This window comes from Bubalus kerabau, chromosome 4 (assembly GCF_029407905.1).
Source record: "Bubalus kerabau isolate K-KA32 ecotype Philippines breed swamp buffalo chromosome 4, PCC_UOA_SB_1v2, whole genome shotgun sequence".
NCBI classification, from domain to species: Eukaryota; Metazoa; Chordata; class Mammalia; order Artiodactyla; family Bovidae; genus Bubalus; species Bubalus kerabau.
Window position 1 is genome coordinate 51682885 of NC_073627.1, and position 19662 is coordinate 51702546.

Below are 19662 nucleotides of genomic sequence, written 5' to 3' on the forward strand. Positions count from 1 at the left end.
CTTTGCCTCAATATTTCTTGCGCATCTATGTTCTAGGCACTGGGGTTATGGCAGGGAATAAGACAGACAGAAATGCCTGTCATCCTGGAGTTCACAGTCTCGCTGGAGACACTATAAATAAAAGAGACACACTGCTGCGAGACAGCTGAACCAGGAAGGGAAGGTAGTCAGGGAAGACCTCAGTGGGTAGGGGCACCCACTGGAAGACTTGAAGGGGGTGGGGGTCATCTGGAAGCCAGCAAGTATTCATGCCTGGAGTGAGGGAGAGGAAGGGAGAGAGAGCGGAGAACGGGCAGGGGAGGGAGAGGCCCAGTGTGTCTGGTGCAGGGGGGAGGGGTGGGGGCAGTTAGGAGCCTGCTGCAGTGTCCAAGAGCTGAGGGGTCACACATGAACCCCAGGGTCTTTGGCCCTTGAGCTGTCAATAAAGGCTCCCCTCCCTCCCTGGCAGTTTCTAATGGTTTTTTTCTCTTCCTGGAATCCAAGGAGGGATTAAGACTAGGAGGTAGCAGGTGTGGAGAGGAGGGTCCACAAAACAGGGAGAAAGAAATAAGGTCTTTTCTGGGACCCCAGAGGCAGGTCCCAAGTCAGGCCAGGCCCGGGGAACCAGGGATTGAGGGGCCCCAGGGCAGGGCTGGACTTTTGGAAGAGCGTGAGATAGATTTTGAGAGTGGATTTTGGAGGAATGTGAGATGAGAGGAAGAGGCCAAAAACGGGCTTTACTGGGTGAAAAGGGGCCCTGGGGCCAGGGTCAGGGCCTGGTCAGTTGGTGCAGGTGAGGTGGAAGGTAGATGGGCCCCCCCTGGGGTAAAGTGACTGTGGATTCATTCCCTGTGGACCGAATCTCCAAGACAAGAAGAGCAGGACAATTAAGGCAGGAAGCTGGGCCCTCCCCAGACCACATCTCTCATTCTCCAAGTCAGGAGACCTCCCTGACCACATAATTGCAGAAAGGCTCCTTGGAGGTCAAAGCAGAGTGACGTCAAGGGATACTCTACCCATAGTCCTTTGCGGTAGAATCCATCTGGGCTAAGATGCTTGTGTACACATGGGAGGGTCCTGAGCTACATCAAAGATGGACTGTGAACCAGGTCAATCCAAAAGATCGGCCAAAGGAAACCCGGAAGAAATGCCCCTTGTGAGTGATTTAAATTGTCATGAGGGCGCGACTCAGGGACTCTCCCTCTGAGGCTGCCTGTGTGTCTATCCACACGTACTGTACACTTTTGCCTCCTAATAAATACTTTACTGGCTTCACTACTTTCCGTCTTTGTGGGAATTCTTTTCTGCGAAGTTCAAGGCCCAGGGCCCTTCCCTGACCACTGGCCTAGTGGCTGGGATCTGGAGCTTTCACTGCCCTCCCCCCCCCTCCCCGGTCTCAACCTCCGGCTGGGAAGCCAAGCCCCACTTCAAACCACCACTGCAGGGCGAGGCCACCTGAGATCTTGGGAACAGACTTGGGAGCAGGCTTCCGGTCTGGGGGTGACACCTACAGAAGACGTGGAGCTCGGCTGGCACACACGGGATTCCAGCACCTGATACTCAAGCCCTGGCTTGCTGCTGGCCTCTGGAGCGGAGCTAGTTGGAGGAGGTGACCTCTAAGCCTTCTCGGGCTTCGAAACCCTCCGAGGCCCTGACTACCCCCAGCTAGGCCTGGGGGACAGAGAAGGGTATGCCCCCTCCCCACCTCCATAGCAGCCTCCCTGTCCCTTTTCTCCTTTGTGGCCAAGAATAAGCACCCTCTCCCTTCACTGGTGACCACACAGCCAGCCGTGGGGTGGTGTGGAGGGGTGGGTATTGCCGTCACTATGGCAACAGCAGGCAGCTTGTGTCAGCAGGGGGTGTATGGACTGAAACCTGTTCTCTTTGGTTCCCATACAGCCTGGGGGCATCTAAGATCTCAGCTATGCCCTCCTTCTCCTCGTCCCTCCCAGGCTCAGCGCTCTCTCTCTTGGAAGTCTGAACTGCCTCTCCCCTCCAGCGCCCCCCACCCCCATCCCTGCCCTCCAGGCAACATTTGGTAACTAATAACACTGCAGCAGAACCAGTAAGTCCCAGATCTCTGCCAGAGACTAGGGGAGCCTAGGCCTCTCCAACCACCACCCCCAAGGCTGAAGGCGCACGACCGCACCCCCACCACCACCGCCCTCCCCCACCCCCCGCCACCCCTCTGACCCCGCAGTAATGAACCTGACCAGTGGAGCCCGGAACAGGCACGGCTTGTCCAGGGCCTGTGCCTGGCGGCCAGAGCAGGTGCCGTCCACGCTCCACTCACAGCAAGGTCACTGTGGGCCGGTCACTCAGGCGGCCCCACCCCCGGGGCTGGTCCCACATCCCAGAGGCTGGGGTAGAGGGGCCGGTGTGTTCCTGAGAGCGGCCCCCACCCCTGCAGAGCCCATCTCAGGAGAATGGGTTTGAAGCTCCTTGTGCCCATGGATTGCAGCACGTCAGGCTCCTGTCCTTCACTATCTCCCAGAGCTTGCTCAAACTCTTATCCATTGAGTTGGTGATGCCATCCAACCATCTCATCCTGTGTCGCCCCTTCTCCCACCCTCAATCTTTCCCAGCATCAGGGTCTTTTCCAGTGAATCGGCTTTTTGCATCAGGCGGTCAAAATACTGGAGCTTCAGCTTTGGCATCAGTCCTTCCAGTCTGGCCTGGCTCCTGACACAGCTCCCCCAGAGATGAGGGGGTGCGACGAGGAGCCCCTAGCTCTACTTTCATTGCTTCTGAGTCCTTGCATTGGGCATTACAATGTGTACACACACACACACACACACACACACACACACTGCATTGCAGCTGGCTAAGCCTGGGGAAGGCTCCATGGCTGAAGGGTTGGGCCACCACCTGACTTCTAGTTCCCTGGCTCCCAGCATGTTCAGTGAATGCCTGCTGGAGCTACCATGGGCTCCAGGACAATCCTCTAAGGCTGTACTGCGGTCGCACGTGGGCTGAGGGTGCTGAGGCACACAGCGGGGTTAGGGCACCTGTCAGAGGCTGTGGTCATTCTCTGCATCCTCGGCTCCGTGGCCAGCCTTCTCCCCGACGATCATCCAACCTCTGGGCCTGGACAGGGCGGGGTCCTACAGCACCCTGTCCCACCCAGTCTCCACGCGCCGCTCGGTGTCCCTGACGCGCTGTCTCTCGGGCCCCTGTTTAGATTTGGCATCTGGGAGGGAGCCAGGGGCTAAAAATACTCCCCATGTATTTAGATGATTCTTAGAAAATAAACTTCCCCATCTTGGCTCTCCGTTTGCACACTTGCTGGCCCTGCTTCCTGAGGCTCTGTTCGGATAGTGTTGGGAGGGGGTAAGGGAAGTGGTGGGGGGGAAGGGGAGGGTCCAGGGGTCTACAGGGGCCCTGAGTCAAGGGTGGTGGAGGTGGAAAGGGATGTAGGTGAAGGCTGCCCTTTCAAAGAACTCCAGGCCTGCCTGCACGGAGGCCTCATTGCAGAAACACTGTGCTGGCCCCTGAGGCCCGGGCTCCCCTGTTGGTGAGGGGTGGGAAGAAGCCAGAAAGCTGGTAACCTCGCAGGAATGGAGCTGAGTGGTTTCCCTGCTCGGGGCCTCAGTGTATCCCCCTGCAAAGTGGGCTGAGCGTGGCCCTTCGATCCAAGTTGGGTGGGATGGAAGCTGTCCTCAGGCTTCTGCTGGTGACCTTGGGAGGGAGGCCAGGCCCGTGACTGCGGGTGGGGCTCTCCTGCACCTTACATTACACGAGTTCTAGCGGCTCTGTTTGTTTATCTCAACTGGGACAAAGGCATTATCTCCTCTGGGGACCAAGGACATGTTCCTGGCCCGCCTGCGCCCAGGGAGGGGCTTCCTTTGGAGGGAGCCATGGGACAGACAAGTCACAAGCCAGTTCCTTCCTCAGAGCCCTCGTCCCAGCTGAGACCGGACTCCCACAACACGTGTGGCCCTGCAGAGCCTGGAGGGCGGGGTGAAGCGCCGGGGCCAGGGAACAGACAGGGTACGTTCGGGAACAAGATTTTTCTTTCAACAAATGCTATTATTTCCTCTGTACCAGGGATGGATGATTCAGGGAGAAACAGCCCCATCTGAGCCTTTCCCCCAAGACTCCTGGGCCGAGGGCCTACAAACCACAGGTACAGACCCTACAAAGCAGGCACCCCGGAGCCACACAGACCTGGGTTTGGTTCCCCTCTCCTGCTGACTAGCTCTGTGAGGTGACTTTGGTCATTTAAGTCAGCATCTGAGCCTGTTTGCTCATCTGTAAAATGGGGATAAGGACGGTATTTATCCCTTTGTGGTGGTTGTTTTAATTGTTAAGTCAATACATCTTACTCTTTGCGACCCCATGGACTGCAGCCTGCCAGGCTCCTCAGTCCATGGGATTTTCCAGGCAAGAATACTGGAGTGGGTTGCCATGCCCTCCAGGGGATCTTCCTGAGCCAGGGACGGAACCCTTGTCTCTTGCATCAGTAGGCAAATTCTTTACCACTGAGCCACCAGGGAAGCTCATTTACCGCTTAGGGTTGCTATAAAGATGAAACAAGATACCATAACAAGAGGCTGTATTAAATAGTTTGTAGTTATTATCGTGTGTGTGTGTGTGTGTTCTTCTTTATTTACTTGCAGCATGCAAAGTCTTAGTTGTGGCTTGTGGCATCTACTGCCTGACTAGGGGTCCAACCCAGGCCCCCTGCATTAGGAGAGTGGGGGCCCAGCCACTGGACCATGAGGGAAGTCTCTATTATGTTTATTATGTTTATTATTATTAGAGAGAGAGAGCACTGAAGGATGGGTAAGGCCTACAGTTGGGGGAAAACTGGCTGCTTCCAGGGATGGAGGTAGGGAACGGCAGGCACAAGTTGGAATTCCAAGAACAGGAGCACTGGGTCACCTCTGCGGTCAGAAGCTGGTGTGTGGTGGGGGACCCATGCTGCTCCTACCTAAGGGAGGATCTCCTCCACCTCACACCACACACACACACACACACACACACACACACACGGTGTCTGCCTCTCTGCTCAGACACTCAGGGGCATCCCCCAGCCCTCACCCCATCTCACTCATCCACAGAAAAGTTCATAGAGTCAGACCTCCCAGCCCACCTTTGCCCAGCATTGCCAGGGTCACTAGGGCACTCAGTCCATCATCAGGAGGAGCCAGGGGGCCAGTGGAGGTCCAGGCTGCCCCGAAGCTCTCCTTCCTGTCCCTGCCTTGTCGGGTGAGGTCAGAGGGCAGTCTGCTTCCCTGCTGAGGGACTGAGAGGGCCTGGGCACTGGCTTCCCATTTCACCTTCCTCCGGTCCTTCCCCGAGGAGCTATGAACTTGCCCACACGCCCGCCCTTTGACACATCTCTCTCTTCAGCTCAGGCTCTGGCCCTGCTGTCTGCCATGGCGCCTCTCCTATCCGGATTTGCTACAGGCCTCCCCCAGCACAAGGTCTGCACCCACCTAGGGTTGCCGGACAGATGTGAATTTCAGATAAACAACAAATACATTTTAGCCTTTCCCTCCCAAGTTGCATGGGGCACCCTTACATTGGGCTTCCCTGGCGGCTCAGCTGGTAAAGAATCCACCTGCAGTGTGGGAGACCAGGGTTTGATCCCTGGGTTGGGAAGATCCCCTGGAGAAGAAAGCAGCTACCCACTCCAGTATTCTGATCTGGAGAATTCCATGGACTGTAGTCCATGGGGTCACAAAGAGTCGGACACAACTGAGTGACTTTTACGTCACTTCACTCTTATATTATTGCTGTTGTTCATCTGTGTTTATGTTGCTCTGGGTGTCACATATTTGGATTTACTGGGTCTGATGGCCCTTCCTTCGTCCCACCTGGGAAACTGAGGCCAAGAGAAAAGGGTGAACAAAAGAGGGACAAGACAGAAAGGGAAAAAAAAAAAAAAAAAAAAAAAAAGAGGGACAAAGAGGCTGACACCACCTCCCTTCCGTCTCCTTGCCAGCTTCCTTCTGTCTCCAGGGGCCCACAGCCCTGGTAACTGGGAGCAGATTGATCAGTGGGCTTCCCCTCCCTGAAGACCTGACTGTTTCATCCGGCTCTTGAGGGGAGGGCAGCTGGCTCAGCCCTGGAGGGCGTTGGAGCAGGCCTTTCTGCTGGTCGATTTCCTCCCCCTGGGGAGAGGCCGGTGCCAGGGAAATCTCTTTATCTCCCTGGTCTCCGCCGGAGCCCCCCTTTAGAGCGCGTGCCAGGACTCCCTTCCTGCAGCCAGGCTCCCGCCCATCATTCCAGCCACCTCTGGCGGAAGGGAGCCCTCAGGCCGCGCCAGGCTGCCGGCTCTGGTGGGGTCTAGCGGGACCTGATGCCAGGGTTTTATTTACAAACTGAGGAAAGGCTTAAGAAGCGCGGGACCCCATTTGGCCTGGAACACCCGTCCACGTCACAGCCGGGGGTGCAGGCAGAGAAGGATCCAGACACTCTGAGTCCCATCCATTCACATTAGAGGCTCTTCCTTGCCGTCCTTTCACCTGGCAATCTCCCCATCTGTTTATCTGTCTGTCGTTATCCCTGTCTGCAAGCCTGTTCTGTTATGCAAAGCCCTTTGAAAGGTACTTTACACCTATTATCTCATTTCATCCTGACAGCAACCTTTAGAACTTCAACTCCCACTAGAACAACTGCTTCAGGACAGTGGGGTTTTTCATCTGTTTTGTTTTCTGCTCATGGGGACACTGTGATGCGCGGCTTGGGATGGCCCCTTCTAGGACCTGCGTGTCCCAGCTCAGGGTGCTGTCGGAGTTCAGACATCTTTAGCCTTTGGCCTCTCCAGGGAGGACAGGCCTCTTTGCTCAAGGTCACACTCCTCTCTGCAGATCCCCAGCCATTGACCGGTCAAGGGCGGGGAGGGTGGGGAGGGGGCGGATAAAGGGCGGGCCCCATTTAGGGTGACCCGCAAGGAGCTTTCCACGGTGGCCTGTCGAGGCCAGCATTGCGCCTGCATGACCACCCCACTTTTCTCTCTAGGATCCCTGGCTCTGTCCCCTCCCACCCCGAGGTGTTGCTCCTCAAGGCGAACCTTAGTAAACATCCTGCACGTGCAATTGCTTGGGTTTTCTGGGGCCATCAAACGTCCAAATTGTACAGAGCATGCAGTAGGCTCTCAATCTGCTGGGAAGGACCCTGGGGCAGGGATTGCTGCTCCCAACTGTGCACAAATAACAACAGTATAATCAAAGCAGCCAATGTTTATGCAGATGGAAGGATTTGAGGAACTATCTCAATGCTTAGCTTCTGAGATGGGTATGTTCACTTTCAGATAAAAAGGTGAAAGACAGGGACCCAGGGCTGGCTAGTAGGATTTGGACCCAGACAATTGGATCCTCAAGTGCCCCCTCTTACCATCACTTTTCTGAAGGAAACTGAGGCTCGGCGAGTAGAGAAGCTCACCGTTTCCAGCCAGTGAGTGGCCACCCCATCTATTGGGTTGGCCCAAAAGTCCATTCACGGGTTTCCGAAAGATATCACATAAACCCTACAGTCCTTGCTTGAACTCAGTGCTTCTGGGGCATCCTCACTAGAGGGAAGCTTGAGTGTGGAAACAACCAGTCTGGCCAGAGACTTGGGGACACGTGCTGTTCCCTAGCTCTGGCAGGCTCTTCCTGTCCCTCCCGTTTGTGGCTTGCATCTCATGAGGTTCACACAGCAACCAAAAGCCATCTTAAAAGTGAAGCCTTCCTAGTCTCTGCTGCCCACCTTCTCCAACAACATGCCCTACGGAAAGACGACGGGAGGATCCCGTCTGAGCCATTGGAGGATGGTGGTGCCAGGCCAGGGTTGGCCATTCAGGGTGGGACTGGCAGCAAATGTTGGCAGGGTGAGTGAATAAAGGGAAAAATGATAGCACAGCACGGAATTAGCAGGCACCATTCCAGGGCTGGGACTAAATATTTACTTTGCCCATTGGGCAATCCTGAGAGATAAGCCTGGTCTTCCGAGCTCTATTTATGCAGACTTTCCTTCAGTGACTGACACAATCAGCCTGGTTTTGTTATAGTTTGAGCAGCTGTTTCCATATGTGGGCCCCAGGCATAGAGGTGCTTGATCCCTGGCTTCTGCTGTTCCCCAGCATTGAGGGTTTCACTGTTTCCCAGTGAAACCGGTTCCCAATTTGTAGCCCCTCAGATGCTCTGCCTCTCCATCCTGCAGGCCTGGCCAGGCTCCATGAGGCTGCAGGTCAAATTGGGGTTTCAGTCTAATTTAAGCTCTGACTTCACATGCAGTCGCGTGTTGAGTCACATTGGGGCTGGTTGGAGGGTGGTGGGAGGGTCCTGGTCTCCCCAGCGGTTTCCTGGGAGGAACCTCTCTTAGGGGAGAGGCGTTGGGTGTGACAAGTGGGTGTGACTTGTTGGGTCCAAGTGAAGCCTCTGAGTTGTAGGATTCGGAGGGACTCGGAGTTCAGTGTGGCATCTATCAGTAAGCCTCTGAGATTCACACTGGGGTCATAACGGGAACGGAAGTAGCCTAGAAAAACCGGAAGAGCGCTTTGACCCTGGAGGGCAATAACAGTCAGCCAAGATGGAGGTGGTCAGTCTCTCACCCCATGTTCTCTCACTCTCCTCCCATATTCTGTAAATGGTGACTTTGCTGAGATCATTTGTAGCCCTGCTCAGGGGCACCCTGCCTACACAAACACCACCTGAAAAGTCTTGGGCACACAGGGCTGTGTCCGCTGGGTCAGCCAGGAGAGAATACAGCGTGTCGGCCCTGCTGCTGTGAATAAAGAATGTCTACAGTTCCTACAGCTCCTCGCGTTTTCAGTGAGACACACCCAAACACGAATGCAGGGGGCAACAGCTCTGCTTTGGGAAGGATCTAGTGACATAGAAGGGACCAGTGGGGGACTCTGATCCTGGCACCCCCGTCTGTGAGGGGAGGCCTGGAAGAAGCTGTCGTGGTGTTGGATGAGCAGTACCTGAAAAATCAAGAGGTCTTGCTCAGTGGATACCACGTGGCGGCTGAAAGCACTAGCTTTGTTTTGCTGTGTTTTGAAATACCTAGTTTTTATTTGTTTATGGGATCTAGTTCCCCGAAGAGGGATCAAACCCAGGGTCCCTCCATTGAGAGCTCAGTCTTAGCCACTGGACAACTGGGGGAGTCCCTGTTTTGTTTTCAATATTTATTTATTTGGCTTCACTGGGTCTTAGCTGTAGCACGTGGTATCTTTTCAGTTGTGGCGTGTAGAATCTTTAGTTGCAGCATGCAGGATCTAGTTCCCTGACCAGGGACCAAACCTGGGCCCCCTGCATTGGGAGCGAGGAGTCTTAGCTGCTGGAACACCAGGGAAGTCGCTAAAAGGACTTGTTCGAGTCACATCTAGATACCCTCAGAAGGCTGCTACCAGTATGTAGACAGAGAGTGGGAAAGAGCGGTAAGGGTAAGATCCAGGACTTCCCTGGTGGCACAGTGAGAAAGAATCTGCCTGCCAATGCAGGCCTCACAGTTTGAATCCTTGGTCTGGGAAGATGCCACATGCCCTGGAGCAACTAAGCCCATGCACCACATCTACTGAGCCTGTGCGTTAGAGTCCAGGAGCCACAACTACTGAGCCCTTCCTTGTGCGGCAACTGCTGAAACCCATGTGCCTAGAGCCTGTGCTCTGCAACAAAAGAAGCCGCTGTGATGAGAAGCCCACACACCATGCTGAAGAGCAGCCCCCACTCACCGCAACTAGAAAAAGCCCGTGATCATCAATGAAGACTCAGTGAGACCAAAAAAATAAATAAAATGTAAAAGAAAAGTAAGATCCAATGCAACCTGCATATTCAGAGTGTGAACGTCACTGAGCCCAAGGCCTCTTTGGCCAGGCCAGCCACAGCCAGCCCAGAAGCCAGGTCACAGAGGCTGCCATGTGGAATTTGATGACAGTTCAAGTTCCAGGGAATGGGAGGAGGCTGCTCTGTGGTCTAAACAAGGAAATGGTTTCCTCAACAAACTAACCTGCAAACAGCATTAGATGAAACATTTCGTCCAAGCCTTTTCCAGGCACTGTGACCACGCTGCCACTTCCAGAATGTTCCTTGGGCAGCACAGCAGATCCCGGGTTTTAACAGTTCTTTCCTAATCAGCTAGGGCATTGAGATTTCCCTCCAAATTTACACTGCTTACGTCCCCAGGGTCCAAATTAGCCATGCTTTCTCTTTCCACTTCTCTTTCTCTCTCTCGATGTATATGAGTTTTGTGTGTGTGTGTGTGTGTATATATATATATATATATATATTTTTTTTTTTTTTTTAACTTATTTGGCTGTGCTGGGTCTTAGTTGCGGCATGTGGGATCCAGTTCCCTGACCAGGGATCAAACCCAGGCTCCCTGAATTGGGAGCATGGAGTTTTAGCCACTGGACCACCAGGGAAGTCCTGATATATGTGAGTTCTGGATTGAGGCTTGACGTGTCTTTATCATTATAGTGGAGAGATGAGAAAATCAAAGTTGGGCCCATAAACCCTGGAAAGAAAGACAGTGGGCTGCCGCGCTGGGACTCGGCAGTCAGAATTGAATGGAAGGCACCCGCAGAGTCTGCCTGCTGCACGATTGGCCCACGGTGGTGGCCAGATGGACATGTGGTGTTTGGTTTAGAAGCCCAGGCTTGTGGGTGCAAATACCTGGGTGTAAACGGTCAGGCTCGATTGTTTTCCCTCTCTTCCCAGGAAAGGCCAGGAAGGAAAAGGCCTCAGCTGAAGGGAGGAGGAAGCATTGTCCTTGGTGGGTTGGCCTCTCAGGTAGCCCATCTGGAAGGGGGCCCGCGGGGAACATGGGATTCTTGTGGCTTCCGTGGCTGGCGGCTGCCTTCCTGAAACCAGATCTCTCAATCCTGGTCTTTCCCATCCTGCCTCTGACACCATCACATCCCTGCTAAATCCCTGATAAGATCCTATCAGACACTCCGAAGTCCAGTTTGGAGCTGGTGGCCTTGACCCACCCCAGAGTCCATCCTTTCCCCCTCCCTGGTCCCACCTCCCCTTCTACACCCCCTTCCTCCATCTGTCTGGTTCCTAAAGTCCCTGGGCCACCAGAGGTGATGAGGACAAAGCTGGGACGTCGGTGTCCCTCAAGAGTCACTGCATGGCTGTTTGCTCCTGAGAGTTTTCCATCTTCCAGGAAGAGGGGTTGCTTACAGGACACCTACTTCCTCTCCTTACCTCCTTATAGAACAATAATACTTTGCATTTGCATAAGTGTTATCGGCTGTGAAAGCAGTTCATGGTCAGTTTCTCATTCAGTGATTGTCATGATACTGTAATCTCACTGATTGTGGTTCCTCATTTATAAAAAGAGGTGATAGTGCATCCCTAACAGGGCTGTGGTGAGCAATAAATAATGAACGAAACGGGCATAGCTTGGGGTCTGGCAAACAGTACATGTCCATTCCATGGCTAAGTGCTTTCCTCAACTTCTGTCCTGATTCCAAGCAGAGGACTATCTTTTATGCCACAGAGTAAGTACTTAATAGGGCTTCCCAGGTGGCACAGTGGTAAAGAATCTGCCTGTCAATGCAGGAGACGCAAGAGACTCAGATTCAATCCCTGGGTCAGGAACATTGCTTAGAGTAGGAAATGGCAACCCACTCCAGTATTATTGCCTGGAGAATCCCATGGACAGAGGAGCCCAGTAGGCTACAGTCCATGGGGTTGCAGAGAGTTGGACACGACTGAGTGACTGAGCATGCACGCATGCAGGAACTCAATAAACATTTGATGGATGAGTGATAAACTGTCCTCACCCTTTCCCATCTCTCCCAAAGTGAGAGGATGTTTATTTGCAGTTCCAAGCCACCGGGAGCTCTGCAAACAGGGAGTGGTAGCTGGGACGTTCTCCAGGTGGCACGAGAGGCCGAGGCCCTGGGGCTGGCTCCCGATAGGTGCCCTGCCCCAGCCTGCTCCAGTGGTCTCTGCAGGGGAGAGAAGCTGACTGGCCTTCACCCTGGTTGGCTGGTTGTCTCTCCCTGCCCAGATGTACCAAGAGAAGCAAAATGGCTTTGGAAAGGCCCACTCTGCTGGCACGGTCATTTCCAGCAGACAAATGAGAATGCTCTCCTGTTGAAATCAAGCAGGACCCTATGGGGCCCTCGTGGGTGCAAAAGCACCCTGTTTCTTTTTCTTTTTCGGTTGTGCCATGCGGCTTGTGGCACCTTAGTTCCCCAACCAGGGATTGAACCCAGGCCCTCAGTGAAAGCTCAGAGTCCTAACCACTGGTCTGCCAGGGAATTCTCCATGCCTCCAGCCCCCACCACCCCCTCATTTCTTGTTTGTGTTGGCTTGGCCAAAAAGTTGAGGTAACAGAAAAACCCAAACGAAATTTTTGGCCAACCCAATAGAAAAAGGCTGTGGTCTCAGGCCTTCCCTGAGTTCTTAAGAGCACATTCAAGCGGTTACTAATTAGGGAAGTGAGGGAACACAGAAGCAAAGGAAAAGCGATCAGGAAATGATAGTTCAGCTATAAAACAGAGTCCTAATCACACATGGGATCCCCAGGTAGCTCAGTGGTAAAGAATCCGCCTGCCGATGCAGGAGACTCAGGTTAGATCCCTGGGTCAGGAAGATCCCCTGGAGCAGGAAATGGCAACCCGCTCCAGTATTCTTGCCTGGAGAATCCCATGGGCAGAGGAGCGTGGCGGCTTCAGTCCAGGGGTTGCAGAGTCAGACACAACTGAGCACATACACAGAGTCACAATTATACATGAAAATCTAACTCATACCTTGGAGCTGTTCTGCAAAAACTAAGACCCACATCTGGTGGAGGAGGGTGACTACATGCTGACCATAAGCACGAAGACCCCGGCTGCTTGGAACCAGGTGGTTGGTGTTTTCTTGTGAAACTTCACCATGCTACCTCACCAGGCACCAATCAGAGGACTGATACAAGATGATCACTCACCCTGAAACCCCCTCCTTTTTATCCCTAAAAACCTTAGGCCCAGGCCGGCTAGTAAAGTGGATCTGAGACAAACCTACCCTTCCATCTTCTCGGTCGCCACCCTATCAATAAAACTTTCTCTGCTCCAAAAGGAAATCAGGCCTAAATATTCATTGGAAGGACTGATGCTGAAGCTGAAACTCCAATACTTTGGCCACCTGATGCAAAGAACTGACTCATTGGAAAAGACCCTGATGCTGGGAAAGGTTGAAGGCGGGAGGAGAAGGGGACGACAAAAGATGAGATGGTTGGATGGCATCACTGACTCGATGGACATGAGTTTGAGTAAGCTCCAGGAGTTGCTGATGGACAGGGAGCCCTGGCGTGCTGCAGTCCATGGGGTTGCAAAGAGTCAGACACGACTGAGCAACTGCTCTCTCTCTCTGCTCCAAACTCCAATGTTTTGGTTTGTTTAGCCTCAGTGCCAGGCCCCAGAACTTGGGTTTGACAGCACTGTTTCTGGGGACCATTCTCTGGGGATCAGCACTGCATCATGATCGGTTTTATTTCTTCCTTTCCTTTTTCTGGCTGTGCAGTCTGGCTTGCACAGTTCCCTGACCAGGGATTGAACCCAGGGCTGAGGCAGTGAACAAACCAGTCCAAGCCTCTGGACTGCCAGGGAATTCCCCGTGATGGACTTCCTGAATGCTTTAGTATCCAAGAGGCCTTGCGGAACACCTGATCCAGAGCTCTCAAAAGCTGCTCAAGCCGTACCCTATCCTCGACCGTCACTTCTACCTGAGCACCTCCAACCTCACCTATTTTAGCGATATATAGGCCTGCAGGTAAAATGCAGTTGGCTGGAAGGGTTCTGCCCCAGTGTTGTTTCAAAATAAAAGCTAAAGAACTACTGACCTCGGGCAGACCCTTCATGATTCACAAAGATACTGAGGCCAGAGGAGTTGAGGGACCCACCTGAGTCACACAGTCCTGTAGGAAGCAGAGCAACGTTGTTTTCTGTGGTGTCAGTGAAGGCGATGGGCCTGGACTAGGGGCCGGAGCTGCCCTGCTGACGACAGGTGTCTCCTGATCCATCCTGGGGACGCTCCCCGCCAAGGTTCAACATGAAGGCCTCCTCTCTATAACCCCAGTGAGGACTGGGCTTAGGCACCAGGGCGGAGGATCCTTCTATGAAGAACTGCAGATGCCTGCCCCCAAAGGTTTTAGGTGCGGCCACCAGCGCCCCCTCCCCACCTCTCGATCCTCCTTGCCTCTGTTCTCCCAGCCACACTGAGCAGGCTCTTTCCTCTGGCATGCATTCCTTCTCCCTTTCCACGATTCTCCTAAGTTTCCCTCCACCTCCTGCCTGGTTCCTTTTTTTTCCCCTTTGTGAACTTCTTGAAGCCTGGTTTCCATCTGCATTCCTCTTGGGCTTGAGGTAAAGTCCAAAGTTCAGCACCAAGAGAATTTTCAGCAGAAGTCGATTGTGTATTTGAAAGAGAAAGTTGTTACAGCAAGTACACATTTGTTTAAACGATCTCAGATTGATGTGTATGTAGTGAAAACCATGTTTTGCAACCACACCAGCATATTTGGCAATGTGAAACACTTCCATAAGAACTGGTCTGACCCTCCAAGTCCTTTCACTTCAGTTCAGTTCAGTCGCTCAGTCGTGTCCGACTCTGCAACCCCATGAATCACAGCACGCCAGGCCTCCCTGTCCATCACCAACTCCCGGAGTTCACTCAGACTCACGTCCATCGAGTCGGTGATGCCATCCAGCCATCTCATTCTCTGTCATCCCCTTCTCCTCCTGCCCCCAATCCCTCCCAGCATCAGAGTCTTTTCCAATGAGTCAACTCTTCACATGAGGTGGCCAAAGTACTGGAGTTTCAGCTTTAGCATCATTCCTTCCAAAGAAATCCCAGGGCTGATCTCCTTTAGAATGGACTGGTTGGATCTCCTTGCAGTCCAAGGGACTCTCAAGAGTCTTCTTCAACACCACAGTTCAAAAGCATCAATTCTTCAGCATTCAGCTTTCTTCACAGTCCAACTCTCACATCCATACATGACCACTGGAAAAACCATAGCCTTGACTAGACGGACCTTTGTTGGCAAAGTAATGTCTCTGCTTTTCAATATGCTATCTAGGTTGGTCATAACTGCCCTTCCAAGGAGTAAGCGTCTTTTAATTTCGTGGCTGCAGTCACCATCTGCAGTGATTTTGGAGCCCAAAAAGATAAAGTCTGACACTGTTTCCACTGTTTCCCCATCTATTTCCCATGAAGTGATGGGAACAGATGCCATGATCTTAGTTTTCTGAATGTTGAGCTTTAAGCCAACTTTTTCACTCTCTTCTTTCACTTTCATCAAGAGGCTTTTTAATTCCTCTTCACTTTCTGCCATAAGGGTGGTGTCATCTGCATATCTGAGGTTATTGATATTTCTCCCGGCAATCTTGATTCCAGCTTGTACTTCTTCCAGCCCAGCGTTTCTCATGATGTACTCTGCATATAAGTTAAATAAGCAGGCCTTTACAACACGGTTTCTCCTAATTGTTATCATCTACTATGCTTCCCATGCACCTTCACTCAGTTCAGTCACTCAGTCATGTCTGACTTTTTGTGACCCCATGAGCCACAGCATGCCAGGCCTCCCTGTCCATCACCAACTCACGGAATCCACCCAAACCCATGTCCATTGAGTTGGTGATGCCATCCAACCATCTCATCCTCTGTCGTCCCCTTCTCCTCCTGCCCTCAATCTTTCCCAGCATCAGGGTCTTTTCAAATGAGGCAGCTTTTCGCATCAGGTGGCCAAAGTATTTCAGCTTCAACATCAGTCCTTCCAGTGAACACCCAGGACTGATCTCCTTTAGGATGGACTGGTTGGATCTCCTTGCAGTCCAAGGGACTCTCAAGAGTCTTCTCCAACACCACAGTTCAAAAGCATCAATTCTTTGGCGCTCAGCTTTCCTTATAGTCCAACTCTCACATCCATACATGACCACAGGAAAAACCATAGCCTTGACTAGACAGACCTTTGTTGACAAAGCGATGTCTCTGCTTTTTAATATGCTGTCTAGGTTGGTCATAACTTTCCTGCCAAGGAATAAGCGTCCTTTAATTTCAGGGCTGCAATCACCATATGCAGTGATTTTGGAGCCCAGAAAAATAAAGTCAGCCACTGTTTCCCCATCTATTTGCAATCAAGTGATGGGACTGGATGCCATGATCTCAAGTTTTCTGAATGTTGAGCTTTAAGCCAACTTTTTCACTCTCCTCTTTCACTTTCATCCACAGGCTCTATAGTTCTTAATTTTCTGCCATAAGGGTGGTGTCATCTGCATATCTGAGGTTATTGATATTTCTCCTGGCAATCTTGATTCCAGCTTGTATTTCTTCCAGCCCAGCGTTTCTCATGATGTACTCTGCATATAAGTTAAATAAGTAGGGTAAAAATATACAGCCTTGATGTACTCCTTTTCCTTTTTGGAACCAGTCTGTTGTTCCATGTCCAGTTCTAACTGTTGCTTGCTGACCTATATACAGGTTTCTCAAGAGACAGGTCAGGTGGTCTGGTAGTCCCATCTCTTTCAGAATTTTCCACAGTTTATTGTGATGCACATAGTCAAAGGCTTTGGCATAGTCAATAAAGCAGAAATAAATGTTTTTCTGCTAGTGTGTGAGAGGAGTGCAATTGTACAGTAGTTTGAGCATTCTTTGGCATTGCCTTTCTTTGGGACTGGGATGAAAACTGACCTTTTCCAGTCCTGTGGCCACTGCTGGGTTTTCCAGATTTGCTGGCATATTGAGTGCAGCACTTTTACAGCATCATCTTTTAGGATTTGAAATAGCTCAACTGGAATTCCATCACCTCCACTAGCTTTGTTCGTAGTGATGCTTCCTAAGGCCCACTTGACTTCACATTCTAGGATATCTGGCTATAGGTGAGTGATCACACCATCGTGGTTATCTGGGTCATGAAGATCTCTTTTGTACAGTTCTTCTGTGTATTTTTGCCACCTCTTCTTAATATCTTCTGCTTCTATTAGGTCCATACTGTTTCTGTCCTTTATTGTGCCCATCTTTGCATGAAATATTACCTTGGTATCTCTAATTTTCTTGAAGAGATCTCTAGCCTTTCCCATGCTATCGTTTTCCTCCTTTTATTTGCATTGATTGCTGAGGAAGGCTTTCTTATAATTGGGGTATAATCAGCTATATCCCAATACAAAATAAAAAGTTGGAAAAAAAAAAGGGAAAATCCTGGTTTTGCTTCATGGCATAGCTCACTCCCCCTTCCTATATGATTTTCCTTAAGTACTCTGCCAACAGCTACTGTCTACCGTCCTCAGTCAGCACTTCATCCAGGACAATTATATCTACCAATCCCCCTTACTTGTGTGCACGAGCATACCATCCTTCCCCAATTAGACTGGAAGTTGAGTCATTCTCTGAAGAGGTGGTTTCCACAAATGACCAGTCTGCAGGGCAATGCCAACCAGCTGCAAAAGAATCTCTCCTGAGAACTTACTAAAATGCGGAGATTTGGACTGCGTGGAAGGAGATGATCTCATAAATCTGGGTGTCAACAGGCAGAGAGCACAGATATTACATGACAACGTGGGTGGAACTCTGGAAACAGCACGTTTAACAAACTCCTAGTTGATTTTCTTTTTTTTCTTTTTCTTTTTGGCTGTGCTGGGTCTTTGTTGCTGGGCAGGCTTGTCTCTAGCTTTGGAGAAGAGCGCTGCACTCTAGTTGCGGGGCACAGCCTTCTCATCACCGGGGCTTCTCTTGTTGCAGAGCACAGGCTCTAGGGCGTGTGGCATTTGGGCTCTAGAGCACAGGCTCAGTAATTGTGGTGCATGGAGTTAGTTGCTCTGCCACATGTGGGATCTTCCTAGACCAGGGATTGAATCCGTCTCTTGAATTGGCAGGGGGATTCTTTACCACTGAGCCACCAGGGAGGCCCAACTCCTAGCTGATTTTGATGGTGCTCTTGAATTGACAGATTAGGAACAGCTGCCCCTAGAGAACCGAGTGCAGAGCTCTGTACATGCACTCCTATGTCGTATGCTTCTTGACTGGTAGTGAGTTTGATCCCAGTATTATGGTATACCTGTGTTCTGCTGCTCTAAGTGGGGAAAGAATACTGTGATTTGGGTACCCAATAGGTGTCAGGGCCTGTGCCTATTTACATTCATTATTTATTCCTTCTAATAACATTTTGAAGTGGTATTCTCATTGGGCATGAGAAATCTGAGGGTGTGAAGGACTTTAGGACTTACTGTTATAGGACATGGAACTCTGCTCAAGGTTATGTGGCAGCTTGAATGAGAGGGGAGTTTGGGGGGAGATTCAGTTTATTTCAGTCGCTCAGTCATGTCCGACTCCTTTCGACCCCATGGACTGCCCGCCAGGCTTCCCTGTCCATCACCAACTCCTGAAGTTTGCTCAAACTCATGTCCATTGAGTTGGTGATGCCATCCAACTATCTCATCCTCTGTCGCCCCTTCTCCTCCTGCCTTCAATCTTTCCCAGCATCAGGGTCTCTTCTAATGAGTTGGCTTTTTGCATCAGGTGGTCAAAGTATTGGAGCTTCAGCTTCAGCATCAGTCCTTCCGATGAATATTCAGGGTTAATTTCCTTTAGGATTGACTGGTTTGATCTTGCAATCTAAGGGACTCTCACGAGTCTTCTCCAACATCACAGTTCAAAGGCATCAATTCTTCGGTGTTTAGCCTTCTTTATGGTCCAACTCTCGCATCCATACATGACTACTGGAAAAACCATAGCTTTGACTAGATGGACATTAGTTGTCAAAGTACTGTCTCTGCTTTTTAATATGCTGTCTAGGTTTGTTATAGCTTTTCTTCCAAGGAGCAAGCGTCTTTTAATTTCATGGCTGCAGTCACCATCTGCAGTGATTTTGGAGCCCAAGAAAATAAAGCCTGTCACTGTGTCCACTGTTTCCCCATCTATTTGCAATCAAGTGATGAGACTGGATGCCGTGATCTTTGTTTTCCTAATGTTGACTTTTAAGCCAGGTTTTTCTCCCCTCTTTCACTTTCATCAAGAGGCTCTTCAGTTTCTCTTCACTTTCTGGCCTAAGGGTGGTGTCATCTGCATATCTGAGGTTATTGATATTTCTCCCTGCAATCTGATTCCAGCTTGTGCTGGATGTCCGGCATTTCGCATGACGTACTCTGCATGTAAGTTAAATAAGCAGGGTGACACTATACAGCCTTGACGTACTTGTTTCCCAATTTGGAACCAGTCTGTTGGAGAATGGATATATGTATATGTGTGGCTGAGTCCCTCTGCTGTCGACCTGAAACCATCACAACATTGTTAATTGGCTGTACTCCAAAATAAGATACAAGTTAAAAAAAGAATAAAAGAGAGAAGACATAAACACACTTGGAATAAAAAAGCAAAAATTAATAACTTGTTTTAGTGCATAGTTGTAATATGGCAAGAGGCAGAATCTGACCCTGATAATGGACTCCAAGCCTTTCTACTCACCAGAGGGCATAAAACCAGTGGCTAGTATCTGGCTTGCAAATAACTTTTATTTAGACAGTACAATGTTTAAAAATTAACAAAACAAAACAAGGCCCTGCCAACATTTCTAAATTGGATGTTCTGTATAAATACCTGGGTTTCTGGCTTCTCTTTGGGGTGGAAGAGGTTTGGAAACGCTGGGGCCCGCATTCCTGCATGGCAACAAATGCAGCCTTCAGGTGGGATGGGTGCCTTAGAACTCACCAGTCCCCACTGTTTCCTTCTCCACGGTGGGACCCGCTTCTCTGACACTCTG